The 27,261-nt window shown below is 35.0% G+C and overlaps 1 protein-coding gene and 2 long non-coding RNA genes across 3 annotated transcripts in view; 1 reads left to right on the forward strand and 2 right to left on the reverse strand.

Moving 5' to 3' along the window:
* Nucleotides 1–27,261, forward strand: part of tenm2a (teneurin transmembrane protein 2a) — a 1,216,147-nt gene that overhangs the window by 192,735 nt on the left and 996,151 nt on the right. The window lies entirely within an intron of this gene.
* Nucleotides 1,626–10,113, reverse strand: LOC147840830 (uncharacterized). The gene is made up of 3 exons (XR_015507582.1): nt 4,876–10,113; nt 4,729–4,838; nt 1,626–4,665 (listed from the first exon to the last, which is right to left on the reverse strand). It is a non-coding gene; the product is annotated as an uncharacterized LOC147840830 (long non-coding RNA).
* LOC147840831 (uncharacterized) lies at nt 15,757–17,935 on the reverse strand. Its single transcript, XR_015507579.1, has 4 exons — nt 17,501–17,935; nt 16,961–17,452; nt 16,384–16,555; nt 15,757–16,155 (listed from the first exon to the last, which is right to left on the reverse strand). It is a non-coding gene; the product is annotated as an uncharacterized LOC147840831 (long non-coding RNA).

A 27,261-nucleotide genomic window follows, 5' to 3' on the forward strand; every position in this document is an offset into this window, starting at 1 on the left:
TTTTTTTTTTGCGTTTTATTTAGCCTCGCATAAATGTATGCCTATCTCTCATTCCGTGTTGTTCAAAAAGCTCATTGTTGGTCCACAAACAAAAGCGAAACCTATGCTTATTGGTTGTGATATAGCGAGTTTGAACCAATCTTGGCATGGAGGAGGGACAATGCATCAATGTATCATGTCTGGTTTGTCCGGAGACACAGTGATGAGCGTTTCTTTGTCAAATCAGCGTTGTCAAATTTTGATGACGTAACCGCACTTATTCCGGAGCCTCTGAAAGTCCTGTGATGTGAATGTTATGTGATACAGCACTGGAAAGCTGAGATTCTCTTCTTTATGCCAATCTTTGAATTGTATGAATGGGATCAGCGGATCAAAAGTTATTAAACATTTAAGAGCAATACTTATTTTTAGCCGCGTGCGGCTGTCTCGGTCTTTAAGGGTTAAAACCGTTGATATGCAATTGTTCATGGTATGATAATCATGCACGTTCAAATCGTGGTAGACCGTCATACCGGTATATTGTTACAACCCTACTTCAGACTAGTTCAGTTTAGTTCAGTTCATTGTTTTAATATTCACTGCTGAGAGTCCAAACACTGAAGAGTAAACCGTCGATGTGCAATACATTTAATCCTTAACATTGAAAATGTTCTAAAACAATTTAATGAAGGAATAAACCTTTATGAGGTTTGTATATTTCTCCTTTTTTATATACAGAAAATAAAGCATTTCAAAGAATGTTGACTGGGAGCCATTGTCTTCTATAGTCAGCGGCTACTAGTTAGCAACATTCTTCAAAATGTCTTCTTTTGGGTTCAACAGAAATAAGAAACACAATAGTTTGACAGAAGAATAAACAAGTACTAAACAACTATTGTTATAACTGTTGGTAAACCTTTGAGACATAAGTCAAGTCAAAAGTGTAAATCAGATTTATTGTCAATTCAACCACATGTACAGGACAGAGAATCGAAATTGTGATACTTTCAGACCCTAGGTGCCTAGCATATAATATTAATACAAAAATAGAATTTTAAAAAGAAATTGGTAACATTTTATTTTGTTGGTCCATTTGAGTATTAGTAGACTGTCTGCCTAATATCTGCTGATACTGCAACTTTAACAGACATTTAACTGACTATAAGAAACTTTGCAAGTGCATGTCAATTTACACTAACCCTAAACCCAACCTCAACCTAACTGTCTACTTATGATCTAATGAGAATTAGTTGGCATGTAGATGTAGTGTAACTTAAATTCAACAAACAGACCATCAAAATAAAGGGTGACCAAGAAATTACAATAAATTGAATTTGACATTAATAATATCATAATAAATACAAATATAATATTGTCTGAAAATGTAAGAAATATACATTTTTTTTAAACAATACAATTACACTTACAAGGAGTGCAAACTAGAGTTGTGCAGATGCAAAACCTTATATAGTGCAAAAAGTACAGTATAATGCAAAACAAAATGTAGTGCTTATTATAAATGACTATAATAAAGTGAAAAGTTTTTATATAAAAAATAACTCTACAGGTATTTGCATATGTCCATTCAAATGCAGTACACCACTAAACTGAATTTGGGATTACATGGTATATTTTGGCATAACCTCAGGTTTTATATCAGCAGCATATTATCTGCTTGTTTAATGACTTTAGTGCTTTGTGTCTGTTGACACTGGTACATACAAATTAATTATACGTAAACTATAGTCTGGTTATCAAGTGTAAATTAGTGTGTGCACCAGATGTTCAGTGATGATTGTATGAGAGAAATGTTTTTCTCAGAACATTGACAAGTCAAAATCCCTAAAAGCACAAATGGTAATTTCATTTGTACAAGGGAACTTGGGAGATTATCTGCCTTAAGACACCTCACTATGCAAATTCTCTCCGACAAAGAAAAAGGTCAGAGTGAATCACGTTACAACGTTGGATATTCCAGCTGGCAGCTAAACCGATTACGGCAGGCTTCAGAATCTTGGGTCGAGTGTTCAAATAGAATAAAAATAGTGTCTGTTTGGCAGAAAGAAAGAAAAAAAAAACATGATGACATATATTTCACACCTTGCCTTCCTGTCTAGTTTTGAGAGCATGAATAATTAATAAGGATGAATAGATTGATCATGCATTATTGATGTCAATGCCTCTTTCTGCTCTACATGCAGCAGCGCCAGATGATCCTCTTCCTCCTTATGTAAATTCTAATTCTGTGCCAATGAGCTCTTCTTGGGATGTCGTGTAAAGTGCGTTCTTAAACATTTCTGCGCACAAGCATAGACTAAATGCAGAAAAGTATTCACCCAAGAATTATAATATTACAAAATTAGATGACAAACTCAGTTGTCAGAACTCATTGTATTAGAACTTATTATATTATACTCAGATGTCAGAACTCAGCTGCTACACTTGCAAATTCATTTTTATTAGACAACAAAATGATTGCCTGGTTGACCAATTTTCTCTAGAATCCAACAGGTTAAAATGGGAGGTTTTATTTCAGATAAAAAGTGTACTTTAGTTGGAGCTCTCCAGGGTTGTGTTTTATCTCTATTATTATTTATTTTATATACAAATTCTTGTATGAGTTCATTTAAAATGAGATATATTGTAAAGGTAGCAGACGATACCGCTTTGGTGAGCCTTTTAAATGAAGAGGAGAAAGAATACAGCCCTGTTCTATTGACTTCTTTTTAGACTGGCTTGAAAATTCAAACCACCTCCTAAACATTCCTAAAACTAAGTAGATGGTTATTGATTTTAGAGATAGAACACAAAGCAAAACTCATCCCACATTAATGAATAGGGAGCAAATTCCGTTAATAACAAATTTTAAATGTTTGGGTGTGATGTTGGACAATAAACTTAAGTGGGACGTATGAACTGACTGTGTTAGGAAAAAGCTTCAACAGAGAATTCTTAAATAAACTTTTGTCTTTAAATGTTGACAACACATTGTTAATTATGTTTTGTCTTGCTTTTATTAGACGTATTGCAACATTTTGTGTAATCTGTTGGTATGGAAATGCTTCTGGGGCCCAGAAGAGGTCATTGGGGGCGGTGGTAACAGCAGCCAGTTGCTGGGAATTAAGATAAAGAGCATTGATAGTACAGTGCATCCGGAAAGTATTAGTGCTTCACTTTTTCCACATTTTTTTTATGTCACAGCTTTATTGCAAAATGGATTCAATTTAATGACAATGTGAAAAAAAATATTTTTTGAAATTGTTGAAAATTTATTAAAAATAAAAACCTGAAAAATCACATGTACATAAGTATTCACAGCCTTTGCTGTAAAGCTCTAAATTGACCTCATGTACATTCTGTTTCCACCGATCGATCTTGAGATGTTTCAGCAGCTTCAATGGAGTTCACTTGTGGTAAATTCAGTTGATTGGACATGATTTGAAAAGACATACACCTGTCTATATAAGGTCCAAGGGTTGACAGTGCATGTCAAAGCACAAACCAAGCATGAAGACAAAGGAATTGACTGTAAATGTCTGAGACAGGATTGTCTCGAGGCACAAAGCTGGGGAAGGTTACAGAAATGTATTTGCTGCTTTGAAATTTCCAATGAGCACAGTGTCCTCCATCATCCGTAAGTGGAAGATGTTTGGAACCGCCAGGGCTCTTCCTAGAGCTGGCCGGCCATCTAAGCTTAGTGATCAGGGGAGAAGGGCCTTTGTCAGGGAGGTGATCAATAACCCGATGGTCACTCTGTCTGAGCTCCAGCGTTCTTCTGTGGAGAGAGGAGAACCTTACAGAAGGACAACCATCTGTGCAGCAATCCACCAATCAGGCCTGCATGATAGAGTGGCCAGACTGAAGCCACTCCCCGCCTGGAATTTGACAAAAGGCATCTAAAGGACTCTCAGACCATTTGAAACTAAATCTCTGTGGTCTGATGAGACTAAAATTAAACTCTTTGGAGTGAATGCCAGGCTTTACGTTTGGAGAAAACCAAGCACCGCTTACCACCATGATAATACCATGATGCTGGTGGAGTCAGTATCATGTTCTGGGGATGTTTTTCAGCAGCAGGAACTGGAAGGCTAGTCAGGATAGAGAGAAAGATGAATGCAGCAATGTACTGAGACATCCTGATTGAAAACCTGCTTCAGAGTGCTCTTGACCTCATAATGAGGCGACGGTTCATCCTTCACCTGGACAATGACCCAAAGCACACCGCCAGTAGAGTGGCTTTACAGCAACTCTGTGAATGTCCTTGAGTGGCCCAACCAGAGCTCATACCTAAATCCTATTAAACATCGCTAGAGAGATCTGAAAATGGCTATACACTGTCGCTTCCTATCCAACCTGATAGAGCTTGAGAGGTAGTGCAAAGCGGAATGAGCAAAATTTCCCAAACAGGCGTGCCAAGCTTGTGGCATCATATTCAAAAAGACTTGAGCCTGTAATTGCTGCCAAAGGTGCATCGATAAAGTATTGAGCAAAGGCTTTGAATACTTATGTACATGTGATTTTTTTCAGCATTTTTTATGTTTAATAAATTCGCAGCAATTTCAAAATTCAGAATCTTTTTTCACATTGTCATTATGGGTTATTGTGTGCAGAATTTTGAGTATATAAATTAAGGCTGCAACATTAAAAAATGGGGAAAAAGTGAAGCACTAATTATTTATGGATGCACTGTAAATACAAAGAAAAAGTACTAAATAAAGCTATCTTGTTTCTCAGTGGTGAGAGACATACTTTATCAAACACCTTCCAACTGTTACCATCAGATCGTCAATATTGTGTTCCCAGGTGTGTAAGAAATAGGAAAAATTATAATTTATACATCAAGCAATTACGTTTTTAAACTAACTAACTAACTAACTAACTAACTAACTAACTAACTAACTAACTAACTAACTAACTAACTAACTAACTAACTAACTAACTAACTAACTAACTAACTAACTAACTAACTAACTCATTATGGCTGTAAATCCATCCTCCACAAAAAGAGAGAAAAAACATAAATCATTTTCCTTCCAGATTTAAGTTGTACACGTTGAGCTAGAGCATAAACACCTTCCACTGTCTAGCGCAGAGCCACAGCGCTTTTCCCCAAGTCCCTCCCTACAAGATGCAATGAAACATTAATCAGCAAATTGTGCATTACGTTTGTAATTAACATTCAAGAGAGTTTAACTTTGCAATGTTTCATTAGTTTATATGCAAATAATTTTGAGCGATTGCCTCATTTGGTTTGGGAGCGCAGTGATGTATAGGCCTGGCAGAGGGAAGTGGAACAGGAGAGAGAGGTTCGAGCACGTGTGAATGTGTGGCTGCATGCCATGATGAATGTTCACCTCGTCTGTCCCAGGCCTCCATTTTAGATGCATTTTACACTGGCTCTTTAAATGCAGAGGAGGAACGTTAACCTTAGCCCTATTCACAGCACAACCAATTCTCTTGTCACACTACATCAGCCTGAAATATACCTGCATCTTGATCGCTCTTCAGGTGCCTGTGTGTTTGTCTCCAGCATGCCCTTTAAATCTGGTTTTGTTTATGAACCTGCATTTATGAGAGGCGAATCGCAATCCTCTGCGCATCTCTGCGTCCACCTCCATCTGTGTGCATGATGAGCTTTTTTGCACTGTGAGTAATGTTTGCTAACCTGAGTGGGCAGCAGATTGCCAAAATGCATCATTAGACTGTTATTACTGGGTGGCGGCTCTGCGTACATTGCTGATTACTCATTCATCATCACTTTTTTTGTGAAATATAGATCATTCAGCCCAATTGTAATGATGTCCTTGTGGGTTTAAAGTCATTCCGTTGCCTCTCAGTTTTTGGCGTGCGTGCTGATTGTGTTTTACCTATTAAATTGCCTATCGCGCTAATCCGCTTCTAGTCTCGTCATGCGTTAAGCCGTCTTTTGGGGGGTAAGGAAAACACATCCATCTGGGTCAGACCGTGGAATGTCTTTTCATTCATTATTCAGTCCGTCACGGGCCAGTAATGTGATTGGATGTGACGCGTGTCAGGATCTGGTCGCTGCGACGAGTCAGTCGCAAGCTTAACGAGAAACAACGGCTCGCTCTGCAGGATGCCCTTTTTCAGCAGCTCTTAAAATGAGTTTTGCATGCTAAAAGGTGTACTTAGGAAACTTAGTGTGGTCAACTGTGGTGTTTGCTTCTTTTATTCATCAAGTGTGGTCTCGCTGCTAAAAGGCAGTTTTGGAAGGCTGAGTGGTACTTTTTTTTAACAGACTTTTGGTGCAACAATATTACATTTTTTAAGAGCAGGTCATATGGTAGTTGGGTTCTAATATTTTGAGTACAGCAGTTTTAAATGCATCGAAGGTCAGAAACCACTGTCATTTAATCCCTTTGAAATCATTTAGAAATGGTTCAATTGATTTAATTCAGGCATTAAAGGGATGGTTCAACAAAAAAGGAAAATTCTGATATCATTTATTTATTCGTTTTTACTTCAGCTTTGTCCATTATTCATCTACTTTTTCAGCATATGTTTTACACAGTGGATGCCCTTCCAGCTGTAACCCAATAATGGGAAACTTGTATACACACTCAGTCATACACACATACACTGTGGCCGAACATGAATGATGTAATGAAATTATAGTTGGTTAAACACATACATTTTCCTCCAGCTTAGTCCCTTATTTATCAGGCGTCGCCAAAGCGGAATGAACCACCAATTGATCTGGCAAATGCTTTATGCAGTTTTACTTCGAGCTGCAACCTAGTAATGGGAAACACCCATACTGTCATTCACACTCATAATCATTTTTGTTTACCCAGTTCACCTACAGTTCATGTTTTTGGACTGTGGGGGAAACCGGAGCACCCGAAGGAAACCTACACGAACACGGGGAGAACATGCAAACTCCACACAGAAATGCCACTGGACCAGGCGGGACTCGAACCAGCGACCTTGCTGTGGGGCGACAGTGATAACCACTGAGCCACCATGTCATCTCTTTCTTATCATTTACTTACCCTTTATTTGTTTCAAACCTTTATGAGCATCGTTCTTCTAGTTAACACTCCAAAAAAAAAAATATTCGAAAGAAAGCTGGATACCGGTAACCATTACCTTCCAAAAAATTTGCTTTGTCTATAAAAAGTAAGTGGTTACAGGTTTTCAGCTTTCTTCAGTATATCTTCTTTAGTGTTCAACAGAATAAAGAAGGTCATAAAGGTTTGGAAGCACTTGGTGATGAGTAAATAAAGAAAACATGTTTTGGTTTGATTAGTCTTCCCATATTTCGTACATGAGATGACATGGTCAGCAAGACAGATAACTGCATGCACTCAACGGTCATGGAACTATTGGGTTCTAATGTTAAATTACTTTTATTTGTATTTTTTATTTAGTTCAAGCAAAATATTTCTACATAGACAGTTGCATCATCTCCAGATGATAAATACAGTTGTCCTCATTACAGGTACTTTTTTGGAGTTTGGTATTTATTTCACTAATTTGGCGAGCATTAAACATTGGTTTAAACCATTAAACAAGTGGTTAGAATTTTTGATTAGAAAAAAAAGACACATCTTTGAGTGTCTATAAATAGTAATACACTGTAATTAGTGGAAAGTAGTTCAGTTGGCATGCAACTGGCATCTAAATTGACATGATGTAAACACATTATCAGTGGAAGCTTTTTGGGCAGGTCAGTGTGATCATATTTTGCAGGCAAATGGCGATTATGCGAAATGGGGAATATGTGTTACTTTGTAAATGACAATATTAGGGTGCTTTCACACTTAGACTTTTGTTTAGGAACCTGTCTCGTTTGCCCAGTTAGAGCAGTTTGTTTGGCATATGTCAGTGCAAAAAACAATCAGTCCGAGATCGCCTGAATGAGGGGGTCTCGGCTCGATTCAAACAAACTCTGGAGTGGATCAATTGTAGTAAGAAAGCGATACCATCCGAGCCCGACTATATCACAGTGTTTTATTGATGTGTAATAGGCATTCAGCTATATGAAGAGAGAATTATGTGTTGGGCGAGAGGTCATTCCAGACATCCCATGTCTCCCTGAAGTTCCGGGAGTCTCCTGCAAAGGTACAGAGACTCTGATGCCTACAAACCAGTGATAATATCCCAGAAATCGCTTGTCTACCTCCCGGTCCTCAAATACATCACGCACCCTTCTCACCTCTCCCCACCGCATCCCTCCTCGCTCTTCAGACACGTCGCGCGCACCCTGTCAAACACCAGCAAACCCTTAGACAACTAAAAATAAGATATTTATCAAACACTCAGACCTGCTCTGTAAAAAAAGTAAAGCTGTGTGTTAAAATATCTTAAACGGTCAATTACCTCTTTGGTCAGATGTAATCAGAACAGCTTTATTACCAACCCAGGGTTATTCTGAAAACGTACTTCTACATAAATTTATGGAGACCACAAATCACTTCCCAGGAGCTATGTTTTTTTTTTTAGCAGTTTTGTTTTAATCCACCAGAGGCCGCAGTGTACGCTGTTTCACATCTCAAATTTGTTTTGTGTGTGGCATTTGCCTCTGCTGTTCTTGCATAAATCCACCAGAGGCCGCTGTCGACTGATTTACTGACTGACCAACCGACCATTAACCTCACCCTTCCCCTTCCCTAAACCCAACCAATAGTGTTTTAAAAGCACATATTGACCCGCCCAACCTCTTTCCTAAACCCAACCATAGTGTTTTAAAAAACAATTCAGAAAAAGAAAACCCCCCTGATTTTTACCACGTTTTCAGAATTTACCACATTCTCCTGTTATTTACTTGTTTATTTTATTTTTGGACTTTTGTTTTTGTCTTAACTACTTTCTGGAACCGTTCTACGCTGAACTCAAACTTTGTTGTTGTGGTCAACTGTGCTCTGTGTCTCAAGTCAGCCAATATACATGTCCAGCTAACCGACAAACTGGCAACAGTGGAAAAGCTGCCCATACAGAGGTACAGTTAGAGGTCAGCTGGTAAGTAAGAAAAGGAATATTGTTCATTTTACAGATGAAATGCAGCTATGAAATGCAGCATATGTAGCTCTGGCTACATAATTTACGATCTCCAGAAATGTATATAGGGCTACATTTTCTGAATGAGCCTATGTGGATTATTACTTCAGTGATACACAATCCTTCATAAATCATTCTAACATGTTGATTTGGGTCTTTTATTATTATCATTGCTGAAAATTAAAATTTATTTAGGAACCATAGAACATTTTTAGCTTTTAGCTATTATGACTGGATCTCAGGGAACAGTACAAAATAAACAAAAAGGCCCCATTAATTATGGGTTATGACATTGTGATTAAAGAGGTGATGTTATAAAGTGTAATATGAGAAATTTAAAGAGTCTTTTTGACGTTGAATGGATAAAAACCTAATATTGGTGACCTCTAAAATAAAAATAGGAACCTTTAAAACCCATAAAAGTGTAACTTTTTCATATTAAGGAGCCTGATGTCATCGTTGAGTACATTAAATAGTTGCAGGCTATTACCTAATGCAGAGACTCCATAAAGCTCAACACTTGCCCTTGCCTTTGATCTATGCCCTCGGGCCTGGCGTAAACGCAGTACCACTAAATGACAAGTGCCAATATGTCGACTCTACATGATCCATGCGAGATCTCTCAGGAAAAGTGCCTTTCCATCAGAGGCTCAGGAAATGAGTTGCTTGCGGCCCCATGACAGTTGTCCGATATGCAAACTTACACTTTTTTTTTATTTACTTTCACCTTGGAACAGAGCCAGAACAGCCATTTTTTTCTGACAATTCATTTGTCAGGCCTGTTAACTCTGTGCTTTTGATTTGTGGAGATGAAAAGACTCACGCTTTTGGACTTTTAATACAAATAAGTGCTTTTCCAGCATCGGAAGCCTCTTCTCTCAGGTGAAAATTTTGCTAATTGCGCAAAGGAGCCTCAGCTAGAGTTTTAATTAGTATAATGACTGTATATCTCTTGATTAGAGTGTGAGAAGGTCAGTGATAACTTTACGGCATAATGAGATTACAGTATAATGCTGAAATTGCAGCAGTGATTACGGAGGATTTAGCCTCGTGCTCAACAGACGATGGCCCGTAACTGTTTGGTAAGAGGTTGTCTCAGGACATCTCTTATTCAAATGAGAAAGAGAAAAAAAATAAAAACAGTGCGAACACTGTGGGGCACTTTCTGTTTTATCTTTCATAATGAAATTCTTATTAAGCAGCTGGCTTATTCAGGACCCTGAAAAGCTTGATTAGTTGTTTCATTTCATATTTAAGATGGCCAGACAGTACTGTTTTAATTACACTGCAGATGTTGGGAGGCGTTCGGGCATCAACTGTTCTCTCGGGAGTCCGGGGGCAGACTTTGAAACAACTTGTTTTCTCTATCTTTCTTTATTTTGGGTCTTGCTATTTGCATGTGTCTGGGTCTTTTTTTTTTTTTTTTGGAGGAATTTAGGAAAAGAAGGCAGGTGCTGCTGGCTCCTGCTTAGAAAAATCAAACCGCAGATTAAAATTTCTAACTAGAAGAACCTTTTTTTTCTAAAAGATTATGTTTCTTAAATTTGTTACTGATTTTGTAGACTGCATATGATATTTAAAACATGAAATGTTAACTGAATTTTTCATGTGTGGTTGTTTGAAATACTGCAAATAAAGCTAGTAAATATTCCAGAGTAGAAAAGGAAAATAAAGATTTTGGCCTCTAAAGCTGTCTGCGTTGCAAGCAATCATTGGATTTGTGTTGGGTAGTTGCATGGTAAGTCTTTCTTTGTGTGGGTGTTAAGAATGAGTTATTCTTGGATGATTTCACTGTTTGCAAGTTTTAGTACCACAGCTGTTAATGTTGTTTTAGTAACAGCAAGACAAGATTTATTTAGCTTATATTATATCTTTTATCATTTATAATTACATTTATTACTTTTACATTTTTTAAACATATTTTCACAAGGTTTTGCTTAAAATTATACACACTAACTTTACTCATTCTTGATGAAAATAAATAAATAAATAAATAAAAATGAATCAATAAATGCAAGTTGATTGCACTAAATAGAATTGATTGATTGATTGATTGATTGATTGATTGATTGATTGATTGATTGATTGATTGATTGATTGATTGATTGATTGATTGATTGATTGATTGATTGATTGATTGATTGATTGATTGAGATTCTAAACAACGAGAGTTTGTGATTTTTCTGTGGACTCACAGTGCACTTCAGCAAGTTCTATAAACTTTTAAAATAAGCATTTCTGATAATATTAAAATTACAATTTTGGGATTTTAAGATTTACAGAAAGATTACCATACCATGTTCATAGACCATACCTGATGACACTCTTAAATGCAGCCTGATAAAATAAGTACATGATTTTCTTGTCAACAGAGAATAACGTTTTTGGTAAAGCTTTTTTACAGATCCAGGTAACTTGAGTGTCCCATGTTAGAGACCAATCCATGTAAAGGTTATTTTCTTAGTTTTTTTCCACATTAACTTTTAAGAAGTTTTCATCACACTACTCAACAAACGAGTCAATTTCAGAAAAATAAACAGAAACAGGATCTTGTTTTTCAGCAAACTTAAAATTACCATATCATCTGAGTATTTAAGAATAAAATTCTGTGAGTGCCTGTTTAAGCACTCATTAGTATATAGAGTAAACAGAAGTGATGAGCTCACACAAGCCTATGAGACACCAGAATTACTATATTTAACTTGGGACAAACTATTATTTACTTTGACTGCCTGAGTACTGTTTGTTTTGTTTTATTTATTTATTTATTTATTTATTTATTATCTGTGGTACAAGCATGATGTTATATCTTAAATAATTAAACAAACACAATAAGAAACAAACAAAGAAACAAACATAAATAAATGAACGAATAAATGAATGAATGAATGAATGAATGAAAGAATGAATAAATGAATAACAATGTAAACAAATCAGCGACAAACAACAATAATTATTTGTGCTGAGAATCCAGTATTATAATGAATCATTTCAAAATTTACTTTAATCTGTGCATTAGTATTGCAGTAGTCGCCTATGATGGGATCTTTATCGATGAATTAAATAAAACAATAGTCTATACAATTAATTTAGAGCTTCATTATGGGTTTGCACTGAGCACTAGTTGGCCTTGTTATTTTCCAGTTTGTGCTTGAACTAACTTATTCACTTCCACTCACACTTATCTGCTGCATTCAGCACTTTTTCTTTTCCAGCGTGAGATCTCCACTGTGTTTTTGAGAAACTGCAGTGGGCACAGCACTCGGGATGAACAATTGATCTGTGTAAGATCAGTAATTAGAGGTTTTGAAGTAATTAAAAGCTCTGGAGCACAGCACAAAGGCAGGGTCAAGAGTCCCCATGAGAAAACAGATAGAAGACATGTCTGAACAGCACCATAGATTGACTGGGAAATATATATATATATATTTTTTTTTTTTTTTTTTTTTGTGGCTAGTTTTGATTTACACTTTCTACAAGCAAATGCTCTGATTCAATTTTTAAAAATGTATATTTAATTTTTTTTTTTCATTGGGGGAACATGCACAATTAAAGAAAATATTTGCGAGTATAAAGATCCTAAACAGAATATTTAATTCTATGATTTTTGAATATGATTATTTAGTCACATTTGAAGTCAGAAATAATACCCCTCCTGAATTATTAGCCACCCTGTATATTTTCCCCCAATTTCTGTTTAAAAGAAATTATATTTTTTCAATGTATTTTCAAATATTATAGGTTTAATAACTCATGTAAAATAACTGATTTCTTTCTTTGCTATGATAACAGTACAGAATATTTTACTAGACATTTTTCAAGATTCTAGTATTGAGCTTAAAGTGCAATTTCAAAGTAAAAAATATTGCTTAAGGGGGCTTATAATATTGACCTTAAAATGGTAAAAAAAAAACTGCTACTTTCATTGTAGTCAAAATATAACAAATAAAAATTTCTCTAGAATAAAATATTAAATGAAAATACTGTGAAAAAATTCTTGCACTGCTCAACATCATTTGGGAAAAAAATTAATGAGGGCTACTAATTTTGATTCCAACCCTATTCATTTATTATAACAGGCTGATCTGCGGTGATTAAAATTTTGAGGAAACCACTACACTGTAATCACCATCCATACAGTTAGACTAAATGCAGTACATCAAATTAGACTGTATAAATAAAACATATGACGTAAAAGCATAATAGTCTAATTTTGGCAATCTGAAATTAGGCTATACTGTATAAAACATACCTGTACAAAGAAAAATGTAGTGGTGGAAAAATAAAAATATAATTTGTGTTCTCTCTAGAATATTGTGTTCTCGTGCAAAACTTGTTGACTTTGGACAAACGCTCCCGGTTTACTGTTCACACATCTTGCAGTGATTGAGAGCTCTGTATTTTCACTATGGTGTAGTTTTTAATGCATTAAAGACAGTGAAGCCAGCATGATTTCAGAACAGAAAGAATAATAAAGTTTCGCATAAAAATAAATTCCTCACAATTAATGATTGATATGCATCATGAAGTCAGAATATTTTAAGACTTTAAGAATTTTGTACCTCATTAAATGATAAAATATTATCTTACATTACATTGCGTTATGTATCGTCTCATCTCGTATCATATTATATTGTATTTTATTATATTATATTCATTCATTCATTTTCTTGTCGGCTTAGTCCCTTTATTAATCTGGGTTCGCCACAGCGGAATGAACCACCAACTTATCCAGCAAGTTTTTACGCAGCGGATGCCCTTCCAGCCACAACCCATCTCTTTAAAACATCCACGCACATTCACACACACACTATGGATAACTTAGTCTACCCAATTCACCTGTACCGCATGTCTTTGGACTGTAGGGGAAACCGGAGCACCTGGAGGAAACCCTTGCGAAGGCAGGGAGAACATGCAATCTCCACACAGAAACACCAACTGAGCCGAGGTTCGAATCAGCGACCCAGCGACCTTCTTGCTGTGAGGCGACAGCACTACCTACTGCGCCACTGCCTCGCCCTATATTAAATTATATTATATTATATTATATTATATTATATTATATTATATTATATTATATTATATTATATTATATTATATTATATTATATTATATTATATTATATTATATGTAACGCAGTGGTGCTGTCGCCTCACAGCAAAAAGGTCGCTGGGTTGCTGGTTCAATCCTCGGCTAAGTTGGCCTTTCTGTGTGGAGTTTGCATGTTCTCCCAGCGTTCACGTGGGTTTCCTCCAGGTGCTCCGGTTTCCCCCACAGTCCAAAGACATGCGGTGCAGGTGAATTGAGTAGGCTAAGTTGTCCATAGTGTATGAGTGTGTATGTGGGTGTGGATGTTTCTCAAATATGGGTTGCGGCTGGAAGGCCATCCGCAACGTAAAAATTTGCTGGATAAGTTGGCGGTTCATTCTGCTATGGCGACCTGATCCAGGATCAACAATATGGTCCAGGATCAACATTAGTGAATTTAAACTGTATTTAAATGATGATGGACCATAATAAACATTTGAATATAGTGTAAATTCACTATTGTTGATCCTGGACCACCTTCAACAATTAATTACACTGTAAACTCTCTGAAATTGACTCTAGGCCATCACTATCATTTATATTAGGCTTGGGCGGTATCCAAATTTTGATACCGTCAAACCGCCTCCATATTTTACCCTGGTATCCGGTAGGCTTGGGCGGTATCCAAATTTTGATACCGTCAAACTGCCTCCATATTTTACCTCGGTATCTGGTATTACCGGCGTAATAAAAAAAAGTATGACGTAAGGCTCAGACAGCGTCACCAAACTGTTGGCTTGAGCCTAAACCATTCAGAAACTGAATACCTTCTATGCGACCTTAGGCTCGCGGTCAGAGAGGAGAGGGAGAGAGAGAGAGAGAGAGAGAGAGAGAGAGAGAGAGAGAGAGAGAGAGACAGAGAGAGAGAGAGAGACAGAGAGAGGGGCTGTGCGTCGCTTGGCGCTCTCTCTCTCTCTCTCTCTCTCTCTCTCTCTCTCTCTCTCTCTCTCTTACACAAACGCACACACATCTTACACAAACTCACACACAAGTCCTCTGAAACATCGTAACATCTCAGCACTCTAACACTTTGCCTTTAAATTCGCCAACACTCCAATGAAAAGAAATATTGCTTAACAAATCAAATTAAAATAAACTCTAAATGATGACGGGTATTTTGGCAATAACGAAATTAAGATAAAGGCTGTGCAAGATGTTTCTCCACTTCACAATCTGGCATTAGGGCGGCGGTGAAGCTGAATATTAAAAGAATAATGCCACCATTAGCCTGTATACTCTGTCTACATTATGAATATATATTTTAATTAATATTTATTTAGAATTTTAAACCCTTTACTCACCAAGATTAGGCTACGTGCTTTTGTGGAGGAACATTTAAATCCACAGGCTTTAGCAGAGTCCTGCGCTCACGGGGTCCAGCAGCTGAACACCCTTTCCTGCGGCTACAGGCCGAGATGCAGAGTTGTGATCTGGCTGATTTTGCAAGTTTTGGATAGGATTGTTTGTTCATTTTCTACCAGTCAGGAACATCCATTTAATTTTCCATGACAGCAGTTTTAGTGTAGCGAATGGTCTCATCATTTTCCCTGTCAACTCGCGGTTTAAGGATCTACCGTAATACTGATCCTGGACCATCATCATTTAAATACAGTGTAAATTCACTAATGTTGATCCTGGACCATCATCATTTAAATACAGTGTAAATTCACTAATGTTGATCCTGGACCATCATCATTTAATATACAGCGTAAATTCACTATTGTTGATCCTGGGCCATCATCATTTAAATACAGTGTAAATTCACTAATGTTGATCCTGGACCATCATCATTTAAATCCAGTGTTAATTCACTATTGTTGATCCTGGACGATCATCATTTAAATACAGTGTAAATTCACTAATGTTGATCCTGGACGATCATCATTTAAATACAGTGTAAATTCACTAATGTTGATCCTGGACCATCATCATTTAAATCCAGTGTAAATTCACTATTGTTGATCCTGGACGATCATCATTTAAATACAGTGTAAATTCACTAATGTTGATCCTGGACCATCATCATTTAAATACAGTGTAAATTCATTATTGTTGATCCTGGACCACCTAAACTGTTAATTACAGTGTAAACTTGCTAAAGTTGATTCTAGTACCAGTGGCGTAGTGGTAAGTGAGCCAAATCTTGTGACAATTGTATTCATGGCAACCTAGCAACAAATCCCTCCTCTAGGTCCTTAGGCAACACCTCATTGATCTCTGCTTCACAATCTTTCCTCATCATAGTTTTTACTTTCCTGTCAACTAAATAAAAGAAGAAAAAAAAACAATCAAAACTTCAATTAAAAAAACAGTGTAAATTCACTATTGTTGATCCTGGACCATTATCATTTTAACGCAGTGTAATATCGCCAAAGTTGATCCTGGACCATCATCATTTAAATACAGTGTAATTTCACTATTGTTGATCTTGGACCATCATAAAAATTTAAATACAGTGTAAATTTCCCTACCATAGTCTCAACTTTCCAGTCAACTAAAGTAAAAAAACAATCAAAACTTCAATAAAAATACAGTGTAAGTTTTCTATTTTTGATCCTGGACCATCATCATTTAAATACAGTGTAAATTCATTATTGTTGATCCTGGACCACCTAAACTGTTAATTACAGTGTAAACTTGCTAAAGTTAATTCTAGTACCAGTGGCGTAGTGGTTAGTGAGCCAAATCTTATGACAATTGTGTTCATGGCAACCTAGCATCGAATCCTTCTTCTACGTCCTTAGGCAACACCTCATTGATCTCTGCTTCACAATCTTTCCTCACCATAGTCTTTACTTTCCTGTCAACTAAATAAAAGAAGAAGAAGAAAAAAAACAAGCAAAACTTAAATTAAAAAACAGTGTAAATTCACTATTGTTGATCCTGGATCATCATCATTTAGATACAGTGTAAATTCACTAATGTTGATCCTGGACCATCATCATTTAAATACAGTGTAAATTCACTATTGTTGATCTTGGACCATCATAAACATTTAAATACAGTGTAAATTTCCCTATTGTTAATCCTGGACCATCATCTTTTAAATACAGTGTAAATTCACTATTGTTAATCCTGGACCACCTAAACTGTTAATTACAGTGTAAATTTGCTAAAGTTGATTCTAGACCATCACTATCATTTATGTAAAGTATCTTTAGTCAGTCCCAATGGCGTAGTGGTTAGTGCGCCAATGCTGGGCTCTGATATTCATGGCAACTTGGGTTTGAATCTGCCTTCTAAATGATTTGGCAACTCCTCCTTGATCTCTACTTCACAATCTGTCCTCACCTAAGTCTCAACATTCCAGTCAACTAAAGTAAAAAAACAATCAAAACTTCAATAAAAATACAGTGTAAGTTCACTATTGTTGATCCTGGACCATCATCATTTAAATCCAGTGTGAGTTCACTATTGTTGATCCTGGACCATCATCATTTAAATACAATGTAAATTCACTATTGTTGATGCTGGACCATCATAGTTTTAATACTTTGTAAATACACTAATGTTGATCCCAAACCATCATAAACATTTAAATACAATGTAAATTCACTAATGTTGATGCAGGACCATCATCATTTAAATACAGTGTAAACTCATTATTGTTTATCCTGGACCACCTAAACTGTTAATTACAGTGTAAACTTGGTAAAGTTGATTCTAGACCATCACTATCATTTATTTACATGTTAGTAAATAAAGTAATCAGTACCAGTGGCGTAGTGGTTAGTGAACACCTCATTGATCTCTGCTTCACAATCTTTCCTCACCATAGTCGTTACTTTCCTGTCAACTAAATAAAAGAAAAAAAAAATAATAATTAAAACTTCAATTAAAAAATTCCCTATTGTTGATCCTGGACCATCATTATTTTTAATACAGTGTAAATTCACTATTGTTGATCCTGGACCATCGTCTTTTTAATACAGTGTAATATCGCCAAAGTTGATCCTGGACCATCATCATTTAAATACAGTGTAAATTCAATATTGTCGATCCTGGACCATCATCATTTAAATACAGTGTATATTCACTATTGTTGATCCTGGACCATCATCATTTAAATACAGTGTAAATTCACTAATGTTGATCCTGGACCGCCATCATTTAAATACAGTGTAAATTCACTAATGTTGATCCTGGATCATCATCATTTAAATACAGTGTAAATTCACTATTGTTGATCCTGGACCATCATAATTTAAAAACAGTGTAAATTCACTAATGTTGATCCTGGACCATCATCATTTAAATACAGTGTAAATTCACTATTGTTGATCCTGGACCATCACCATTTAAATACAGTGTAATTTCTCTATTGTTGATCCTTAGCCATCATCATTTAAATACAGTGTAAATTTACTATTGTTGATCCTGGACCATCATCATTTAAATACAGTGTAAATTTGCCATTGTTGATCCTGGACCATCATCATTTAAATCCAGTGTAAATTCACTATTGTTGATCCTGGACCATCATCATTTAAATAAAGTGTAAATTCACTAATGTTGATCCTGGACCATCATCATTTAAATACAACGTAAATTCACTATTGTTGATCCTGGACCATCATCATTTAAATAAAGTGTAAATTCACTATTGTTGATCCTGGACCATCGTCATTTAAATACAGTGTAAATTCACTAATGTTGATCCTGGACCATCATCATTTAAATACAGTGTAAATTCCCTAATGTTGATCCTGGACCATCATCATTTAAATCCAGTGTAAATTCACTATTGTTGATCCTGGACCATCATCATTTAAAAACAGTGTAAATTCACTATTTTTGATCCAGGACCATCATCATTTAAATACAGTGCAAATTCACTAATTTTGATCCTGGACCATCATCATTTAAATCCAGTGTAAATTCACTATTGCTGATCCTGGACCATCATCATTTAAATACAGTGTAAATTCACTAATGTTGATCCTGGACCATCATCATTTAAATACAGTGTAAATTCACTATTGTTGATCGGGGACCATCATCATTTAAATACAGTGTAAATTCACAATTGTTGATCGGGGACCATCATAAACATTTAAATACAGTGTAAATTCACTATTGTTGATCCTGGACCATCATCATTTAAATACAGTGTAAATTCACAATTGTTGATCGGGGACCATCATAAACATTTAAATACAGTGTAAATTCACTATTGTTGATCCTGGACCGTCATAAACATTTAAATACAGTGTAAATTCACTATTGTTGATCCTGGACCATCATCATTTAAATACAGTGTAAATTCACTAATGTTGATCCTGGACCACCTAAACTGTTAATTACAGTGTAAACTTGCTAAAGTTGATTCTAGACCATCACTATCATTTATGTACAGTGTTATCAGTCAGTCCCAATGGCGTAGTGGTTAGTGTGCCAATGCTTGACACACTTGTATTCAATGCAACCTGGGTTCGATTCTGCCTTCTAAATGATTTGGAAACTCCTCCTTGATCTCTGCTTCACAATCTGTCCTGATCATAGTCTCAACTTTCCAGTCAACTGAAATAAAAAAACAATCAAAACTTCAATAAAATTACAGTGTGATTTTTCTATTTTTGATCCTCGACCATCATCATTTATATACAGTGTAAATTCACTAATGTTGATCCTGGACCATCATCATTTAAATACAGTGTAAATTCACTATTGTTGACCCGGGAACATCATAAACATTTAAATACAATGTAAATTCACTAATGTTGATCCTGGACCATCATCATTAAAATACAGTGTAAATTCACTAGTGTTGATCCTGGACCATCATCATTTAAATACAGTTTAAATTCACTATTTTTGATCCAGGACCATCATCATTTAAATACAGTGTAAATTCACTATTGTTGATCCTGGACCATCATCATTTAAATACAGTGTAAATTCACTATTGTTGATCCGGGACCATCATAAACATTTAAATACAGTGTATATTCACTATTGTTGATCCTGGACCATCATCATTTAAATACAGTGTAAATTCACTAATGTTGATCCTGGACCGTCATCATTTAAATACAGTGTAAATTCACTAATGTTGATCCTGGACCATCATCATTTAAATACAGTGTAAATTCACTATTGTTGATCCTGGGCCATCATCATTTAAATCCTGTGTAAATTCACTCTTGTTGATCCTGGATCGTCATAATTTAAATACAGTGTAAATTCACTAATGTTGATCCTGGACCATCATCATTTAAATACAGTGTAAATTCACTATTGTTGATCCTGGACCATCATCATTTAAATAAAGTGTAAATTCACTAATGTTGATCCTGGACCATCATCATTTAAATACAGTGTAAATTCACTAATGTTGATCCGGGACCATCATCATTTAAATCCAGTGTAAATTCACTATTGTTGATCCTGGACCATCATCATTTAAATACAGTGTAAATTCACTATTGTTGATCCGGGACCATCATAAACATTTAAATACAGTGTATATTCACTATTGTTGATCCTGGACCATCATCATTTAAATACATTGTAAATTCACTATTGTTGATCCTGGACCATCATCATTTAAATAAAGTGTAAATTCACTAATGTTGATCCTGGACCACCTAAACTGTTAATTACAGTGTAAACTTGCTAAAGTTGATTCTAGACCATCACTATCATTTATGTAAAGTGTTATCAGTCAGTCCCAATGGCGTAGTGGTTACTGCGCCAATGCTTGGCACACTTGTATTCATGGCAGCCTGGGTTCGAATATGCCTTCTAAATAATTTGGAAATTCCTTCTTGATCTCTCCTCCACAATATGTCCTGACCATAGTTTAACTTTCCAGTCAACTAAAGTAAAAAACCAATAAAAACTTCAATAAAATTACAATGTATTTTTTCTATTTTTGATCCTCAACCATCATCATTTATATACAGTCTAAATTCACTAATGTTGATCCTGGACCATCATCATTTAAATACAGTGTAAATTCACTAATGTTGATCCTGGACCATCATCAGTTAAATCCAGTGTAAATTCACTATTGGTGATCCTGGACCATCATCATTTAAATACAGTGTAAATTCACTATTGTTTATCCTGGACCATCATCATTTAAATACAGTGTAAATTCACTAATGTTGATCCTGGACCACCTAAACTGTTAATTACAGTGTAAACTTGCTAAAGTTGATTCTAGACCATCACTATCATTTATGTACAGTGTTATCAGTCAGTCCCAATGGCGTAGTGGTTAGTGTGCCAATGCTTGACACACTTGTATTCAATGCAACCTGGGTTCGATTCTGCCTTCTAAATGATTTGGAAACTCCTCCTTGATCTCTGCTTCACAATCTGTCCTCACCATAGTCTTCACTTTCCAGTCAACTAAAGTAAAAAACCAATCAAAACTTAATTAAAAATACAGTGTAAGATTTCTATTTTTGATCCTGGACCATCATCATTTATATACAGTGTAAATTCACTGATGTTGATCCTGGACCATCATCATTTAAATACAGTGTAAATTCACTAGTGTTGATCCTGGACCATCATCATTTAAATACAGTTTAAATTCACTATTTTTGATCCAGGACCATCATCATTTAAATACAGTGTAAATTCACTATTGTTGATCCTGGACCATCATCATTTAAATACAGTGTAAATTCACTATTGTTGATCCTGGACCATCATCATTTAAATACAGTGTAAATTCACTAATGTTGATCCTGGACCGTCATCATTTAAATACAGTGTAAATTCACTAATGTTGATCCTGGACCATCATCATTTAAATACAGTGTAAATTCACTATTGTTGATCCTTGGCCATCATCATTTAAATCCAGTGTAAATTCACTCTTGTTGATCCTGGATCGTCATAATTTAAATACAGTGTAAATTCACTAATGTTGATCCTGGACCATCATCATTTAAATAAAGTGTAAATTCACTAATGTTGATCCTGGACCATCATCATTTAAATACAATGTAAATTCACTATTGTTGATGCAGGACCATCATCATTTAAATACAGTGTATATTCACTATTGTTGATCCTGGACCATCATCATTTAAATACAGTGTAAATTCACTAATGTTGATCCTGGACCATGATCATTTAAATACAGTGTAAATTTACTATTGTTGATCCTGGACCATCATCATTTAAATAAAGTGTAAATTCACTAATGTTGATCCTGGACCATCATCATTAAAATACAGTGTAAATTCACTATTGTTGATCCTGGACCATCATCATTTAAATACAGTGTGAATTCACTATTGTTGATCCTGGACCATCATCATTTAAATACAGTGTAAATTCACTATTGTTGATCCGGGACCATCATAAACATTTAAATACAGTGTATATTCACTATAGTTGATCCTGGACCATCATCATTTAAATACAGTGTAAATTCACTAATGTTGATCCTGGACCATCATCATTTAAATACAGTGTAAATTCACTATTGTTGATCCTGGATCGTCATAATTTAAATACAGTGTAAATTCACTAATGTTAATCCTGGACCACCTAAACTGTTAATTACAGTGTAAACTTGCTAAAGTTTATTCTAGACCATCACTATCATTTATATACAGTGTTATCAGTCAGTCCCAATGGCGTAGTGGTTAGTGCGCCAATGCTTGGCACACTTGTATTCATGGCAACCTGGGTTCGAATCTGCCTTCCTAATGATTTGGCAACTCCTCCTCGATCTCTGCTTCACAATTTGTCCTCACCATAATCTCAACTTTCCAGTCAACTAAAGTAAAAAACTTCAATAAAAATACTGTGTAACTTTTCTATTTTTGATCCTGGACCATCATCATTTATATACAGTGTAAATTCACTGATGTTGATCCTGGACCATCATCATTTAAATACAATGTAAATTCACTAATGTTGATCTTGGACCATCATATAGATTTAAATCCAGTGTAAATTCACTATTGTTGATGCTGGACCATCATCATTTAAATACAGTGTAAATTCACTATTGTTGATCGGGGACCATCATAAACATTTAAATACAGTGTAAATTCACTATTGTTGATCCTGGACCATCATCATATAAATACAGTTTAAATTAACTATTGTTGATCCTGGACCATCATAAACATTTAAATACAGTGTAAATTCACTATTGTTGATCCTGGACCATCATAAACATTTAAATACAGTGTAAATTCACTATTGTTGATCCTGGACCATCATCATTTAAATACAGTGTAAATTCACTAATGTTGATTCTGGACCATCATCATTTAAATACAGTGTAAATTCACTATTTTTGATCCTGGACCATCATCATTTCAATCCAGTGTAAATTCACTAATGTTGATCCTGGACCATCATCATTTAATAACAGCGTAAATTCACTATTGTTGATCCTGGACGATCATAAACATTTAAATACAGTGTACATTCACTATTGTTGATCCTGGACCGTCATAAACATTTAAATACAGTGTAAATTCACTATTGTTGATCCTGGACCATCATCACTTAAAAACAGTGTAAATTCACTAATGTTGATCCTGGACCATCATCATTTAAATACAGTGTAAATTCACTATTGTTAATCCGGGACCATCATAAACATTTAAATATAATGTATATTCACTATTGTTGATCTTGGACCATCATCATTTAAATCCAGTGTAAATTCACTATTGTTGATCCTGGACCATCATCATTTAAATAAAGTGTAAATTCACTAATGTTGATCCTGGACCACCTAAACTGTTAATTACAGTGTAAACTTGCTAAAGTTGATTCTAGACCATCACTATCATTTATATACAGTGTTCTCAGTCAGTCCCAACGGCGTAGTGGTTAATGCACCATTGCTTGGCACACTTGTATTCATGGCAACCTGCGTTCGAATCTGCCTTCTAAATGATTTGGCAACTCCTCCTTGATCTCTGCTTCACAAGTTGTCCTCACCATAATCTCAATTCCAGTCAACTAAAGTAAAAAACTTCAATAAAAATACAGTGTAACTTTTCTATTTTTGATCCTGGACCATCATCATTTATATACAGTGTAAATTCACTGATGTTGATCCTGGACCATCATCATTTAAATCCAGTGTAAATTAACTATTGTTGATCCTGGACCATCATAAACATTTAAATACAGTGTACATTCACTATTGTTGATCCTGGACCATCATCATTTAAATCCAGTGTAAATTCACTATTGTTGATCCTGGACCATCATCATTTAATAACAGCGTAAATTCACTATTGTTGATCCTGGACGATCATAAACATTTAAATACAGTGTACATTCACTATTGTTGATCCTGGACCGTCATAAACATTTAAATACAGTGTAAATTCACTATTGTTGATCCTGGACCATCATCACTTAAATACAGTGTAAATTCACTATTGTTGATCCTGGACCATCATCATTTAAATACAGTGTAAATTCACTAATGTTGATCCTGGACCATCATCATTTAAATACAGCGTAAATTCACTATTGTTGATCCTGGACAATCATAAACATTTAAATACAGTGTACATTCACTATTGTTGATCCTGGACTGTCATAAACAATTAAATACAGTGTAAATTCACTATTGTTGATCCTGGACCATCATCATTTAAAAACAGTGTAAATTCACTAATGTTGATCTTGGACCATCATCATTTAAATACAGTGTAAATTCACTATTGTTGATCCTGGACCATCACCATTTAAATACAGTGTAATTTCACTATTGTTGATCCTGGGCCATCATCATTTAAATACAGTGTAAATTCACTATTGTTGATCCTGGACCATCATCATTTAAATACAGTGTAAATTCACTATTGTTGATCCTGGACCATCATCATTTAAATACAGTGTAAATTCACTATTGTTGATCCTGGACCATCATCATTTAAATAAAGTGTAAATTCACTAATGTTGATGCTGGACCATCATAAACATTTAAATACAGTGTATATTCACTATTGTTGATCCTGGACCATCATCATTTAAATACAGTGTAAATTCACTAATGTTGATCCTGGACCGTCATCATTTAAATACAGTGTAAATTCACTAATGTTGATCCTGGATCATCATCATTTAAATACAGTGTAAATTCACTATTGTTGATCCTGGACCATCATAATTTAAATACAGTGTAATTTCTCTATTGTTGATCCTTAGCCATCATCATTTAAATACAGTGTAAATTTACTATTGTTGATCCTGGACCATCATCATTTAAATACAGTGTAAATTTGCTATTGTTGATCCTGGACCATCATCATTTAAATACAGTGTAAATTCACTATTGTTGATCCTGGACCATCATCATTTAAATACAGTGTAAATTCACTAATGTTAATCCTGGACCATCATCATTTAAATCCAGTGTAAATTCACTATTGTTGATCCTGGACCATCATCATTTAAATACAGTGTAAATTCACTATTGTTGATCCTGGACCATCATCATTTAAATAAAGTGTAAATTCACTAATGTTGATCCTGGACCACCTAAACTGTTAATTACAGTGTAAACTTGCTATTGTTGATCCTGGACCATCATCATTTAAATACAGTGTAAATTCACTATTATTGATCCGGGACCATCATAAACATTTAAATACAGTGTAAATTCACTATTGTTGATCCTGGACCATCATCATTTAAATACAGTGTAAATTCACTATTGTTGATCCTGGACCATCATCATTTAAATACAGTGTAAATTCCCTATTGTTGATCCTGGACCATCATCATTTAAATACAGTGTAAATTCACTATTGTTGATCCGGGACCATCATAAACATTTAAATACAGTGTAAATTCACTAATGTTGATCCTGGACCACCTAAACTGTTAATTACAGTGTAAACTTGCTATTGTTGATCCTGGACCATCATCATTTAAATACAGTGTAAATACACTATTGTTGATCCGGGACCATCATAAACATTTAAATACAGTGTATATTCACTATTGTTGATCCTGGACCATCATCATTTAAATACAGTGTAAATTCACTATTTTTGATCCAGAACCATCATCATTTAAATACAGTGTATATTCCCTATTGTTGATCCAGGACCATCATAAACATTTAAATACAGTGTAAATTCACTATTGTTGATCCTGGACCATCATCATTTAAATACAGTGTAAATTCACTATTGTTGATCCTGGACCATAATCATTTAAATACAGTGTAAATTCACTAATGTTGATCCTGGACCATCATCATTTAAATCCAGTGTAAATTCACTATTGTTGATCCTGGACCATCATCATTTAAATACAGTGTAAATTCACTATTGTTGATCCTGGACCATCATCATTTAAATAAAGTGTAAATTCACTAATGTTGATCCTGGACCACCTAAACTGTTAATTACAGTGTAAACTTGCTATTGTTGATCCTTGACCGTCATCATTTAAATACAGTGTAAATTCACTATTGTTGATCCGGGACCATCATAAACATTTAAATACAGTGTATATTCACTATTGTTGATCCTGGACCATCATCATTTAAATCCAGTGTAAATTCACTATTGTTGATCCTGGACCATCATCATTTAAATACAGTGTAAATTCACTATTTTTAATCCAGAACCATCATCATTTAAATACAGTGTATATTCCCTATTGTTGATCCTGGACCATCATCATTTAAATACAGTTTAAATTCACTATTTTTGATCCAGGACCATCATCATTTAAATACAGTGTAAATTCACTATTGTTGATCCTGGACCATCATAAACATTTAAATACAGTGTAAATTCACTAATGTTGATCCTGGACCATCATCGTTCAAATACAGTGTAAATTCACTATTGTTGATCCTGGACCATCATTATTTAAATAAAGTGTAAATTCACTAATGTTGATTCTGGACCATCATCATTTAAATACAGTGTAAATTCACTATTGTTGATCCTGGACCATCATCATTTAAATACAGTGTAAATTCACTATTGTTGATCCGGCACCATCATAAACATTTAAATCCAGTGTATATTCACTATTGTTGATCCTGGACTGTCATAAACATTTAAATACAATGTAAATTCACTATTGTTAATCCTGGACCATCATCATTTAAATACATTGTAAATTTACTAATGTTGATCCTGGACCATCATCATTTAAATCCAGTGTAAATTCACTAATGTTGATCCTGGACGATCATCATTTAAATAC

This window comes from Danio rerio, chromosome 14 (genome assembly GCF_052040795.2).
Source record: "Danio rerio strain M-AB ecotype USA chromosome 14, GRCz13ab, whole genome shotgun sequence".
Lineage (NCBI taxonomy): Eukaryota > Metazoa > Chordata > Actinopteri > Cypriniformes > Danionidae > Danio > Danio rerio.